Source organism: Lagopus leucura, unplaced genomic scaffold (assembly GCF_019238085.1).
Source record: "Lagopus leucura isolate 7727_CA_CO unplaced genomic scaffold, USGS_WTPT01 41387-0_obj-0_obj, whole genome shotgun sequence".
Taxonomy (NCBI): Eukaryota; Metazoa; Chordata; class Aves; order Galliformes; family Phasianidae; genus Lagopus; species Lagopus leucura.
In genome coordinates this window covers 1-3,150 of record NW_024965386.1, presented here as the reverse complement: position 1 = coordinate 3,150, position 3,150 = coordinate 1, and the positions used below count along the sequence as shown (strand labels likewise).

At 50.7% G+C, this 3,150-nt stretch overlaps 1 pseudogene; it reads right to left on the bottom strand.

Annotated features, from left to right (window-relative positions):
* Positions 1 to 11: 11 nt before the first annotated feature.
* LOC122192083 lies at positions 12 to 1,077 on the bottom strand (annotated as a pseudogene).
* Between the last annotated feature and the right edge of the window lie 2,073 nt (positions 1,078 to 3,150).

Genomic DNA, 3,150 nt, shown 5'->3' with positions numbered 1-3,150 from the left:
GAAGCAGGGACATGGGGAGTGTGGGCAATGGGCGGATGGAGAAGGCAGGGGCAGGGGAGGTGGGTGTAAGCGAGGTGGGTGAAGCTGCTGCTGACCTGGGAAGAAGGCGGGTTGTCCAGAGCTGAAGTGCAGCACCTGGTTGATGTAGTTGACGCAGAAATAGGTGCCCTCATCCTGCGTTGTGAAGTTCTTCACCACCAGCCGATAGGACATTCCTCTCCATAACGCCTCAAAGTTTGGTGCTGTTTTCTCACTCTCCTGCAAGGTGGTAGAATAGGAATGGGTACTGGAGATGAAGTGAAGGTTCCCACTCTTGTCCAGGCGGATCCAGAAGAGGGGTCTGTTTCTCTCGTAACGCAGGCACTCCAGCTCCAGCTGCTGTCCCTCCTGGGGGTGCTTCATTTTCCTCTCGAGGAACCTGGCCTCCATCGTGTTCCTCTGTCCCTGGGTGCCAGTGCAGCCTGTGGGCAGAAGTCGGCCATGTCCCCTCAGGTGCTGCTCAGGAAGAGCTCCTGGGGCCTTTGAGGAGGGCTCTTCCCCGCCAGTGCGATGCATGGCAGGCAGGCAGCTGGGCTGTAAGGTGGATGCAAACGCGTGGGTGCTGTGCTGGAATCCCTGGGGACTCAGTGTTGAGAGCACCTGGCTTTCAAGATGGATGCTGTCTTTCACAGAGGCCCTTCAGCTGCCTGCTTGGGGCTGCTGCCTTTTCCCAGCTTCTTTGCCAGGTGATTTCCCCTTAACAACTGCTACATGCCCCCTCTCTCTCCATCCCCTTCCCCTGCAGTAACACCTGTCTGAACAGGCTCTGTTCCTGCTACATATCACACTGCAGTCCCACCTCTCCCGCTTTCTTCCGCAGTCACTGAGCAGCCCTGAATTGCATCCTTCCCTCTTCCATACTCACAGAGCCCCAGGCTGAGCAGGAGGAGCAGTGCAGGAGACCCGGCCATGGTCCTCGGGGCGGTGCAGCGGAGCGCGGGTGATGTTTCTCACTGCACTTTGGAGGCAGCTTATGTAACTTATAGGAGAGGATGTGATGTCATCAGGACCCTCTGCTGTGAAGAGCCATTGTTCAGCCTCTCATGTGAAACACAGTGAGAAAAGATTTCCACAGCACTTCATTGAGATCCAGAACTTGGGCTCATTTATCGTGATAGTGTTGTTTTTAATGGTGCCTCAGGGATTTTGCTGCAGTGTCTTCAGTTGAGATTAGATTGGCAGTGATCCTTATCGAAATAGGGTGAACCACCACAGGCTGATATTTCCCACTCACTTCACATCCAGGTCTGCAGAAAACAAGGAGAAGAATGGGGCCATGGGTATGGACAACTTGTTGTTTTTCTTAGGGAGATTGTATTTTATTTTATTCAAGTTACAGGTTAAAGAATACCTGGGAATGGGTTACAGCACCTATCCTTCTGCACATTATCTGAGAATCTGTGCACTGCTGACATGTAGCTGAGTTCTGCAGCTCAGCTGTTCTCTGCATCTCTTTCTGGTTTCTCTGCAGAAGCTGCTGTGTGCAAGGCAGGAGCTCTGTGGTATGGCATTGATCAAGACAGCCATCTGTCCCAGTAGTATGCTGAGTTTATGTCTTTAATAATATCCTTTTGGTTTTCTTCTTCAACCACAGGCGCTTCCGCCCTTTCTAGAGTAAAGAACAACCGTCCCACTGTACCTGTTTCAACACTCCGAGGCTGCCCGCTGTCTGTAAGTGACCTCACACACTGCTAAGCATTTTGTCTTCCTGCAGCTTTGCACATACAGTCACAACAGTTGCTCGAGGCTGGTGTTATTTGCTTCTTCCCTGGGGACTTCCTGGCTTTCCTGCTATGTTTTGACAACGTGTGAGGCACTGTTCTGTTAGCTTTGCAAGAAAACCCTCTGGATGTTAACAAGCCAGGCAGTTCTGACTGCTGGAACCACTGTTGTGTGAGCAAATGAGCGGAAAGTGTTTGGGAAGTGGGCTCATCTCATTGAGCCTCCAAGCACTGTGGTGAGAGCAGAAAGCCGGAGTGAGGTCTGCTGAGGTCTGTGAAACAGAAGGAACAGGGTGTTATGAGGCTGTAAGACATGTGATGTTGGCTTGAAGTTGATCAGATGTGTTGCAAAAAGAAGAGAAAGAGGGTTAATCTATTACAGAACACAACTAGATCCTTGAAATCCCATCAAGCACGTCAGAACTGTGGACTCTTAGGCCTCCATCCATTTCCCAGCAAGACATGTGTGTTATACTGCTTGTGTAGGCTCTTCCTGTTGTCAATTTCTTCTCCTCAAGCAAAGCAGAATCCATGCTGCCTTTGCAATGGGATGAGGAGCTGAACCGATGGCCATGCCTTGTGGATGGCTGTTGTCCCGTATTTTGTGAGGTGCTGAAGCGATCTGCTTCTGCCTTTCACTGGGATTGTGACCAAAGTAGGAAAATTCCTGATTTCTGAGGTTCAGAATGGTTGATCTGGGAGGGGAGCTGTTGGCAAATGAGGATGTTTGCACGTTTCTGGGACTGGATTCTCTCCCTGCCATGGAGCACGGTTGCCTACCCATGGCATCTCATGTTCAGAGTCGTGTGAGGAGAAGCTCTACAGCTGGACTGCAGGATAAGCCAGGAAGGGCTATTGCCTGCCTCAGTGTGGACATCTTTCTTCCCTCTTTTCTCCCTGTGACAGTGTGATTCTACTGTGGGTCATTCCCAGCTACCTAACAGGTACCCAGAAGTTCCCCTCCTAAACACAGAGCTGCCCTTCCTCTTGATCCTCGTGGCTCACAGATGGAGCTGGTTTCCGCAGGAGGCCACTAGCCTCAGTGTTTGCTGTGGGACTTTCAGTTGAAAAGGCTGGGAGAGATTTCCCACCATGGATCCCTGCTCAGACAGACATATATTTCAATGTAGTTTGGACTGGATTTTTTTCTTTTTTTGAAGCAATAGTGCTGTTGATTGTAGCATGTTCAGTCGTTCTGCCCCTCTGGAAATTGTGAATGAAACCAAAGATCACACTGAGAGCATTAAGAGTTAGAAGTGTTTATTTGGGAAGACCTTGGAAGTGAGAGGGAGGTGGGGTATGAGAGCTGAGTTTTGGGTGTGATTGAGGGTGTGATCCTGAGCAGGATCAGCCAAACGGCGGCGCTGCATCAGGGCAGCTGTGTGTGCTG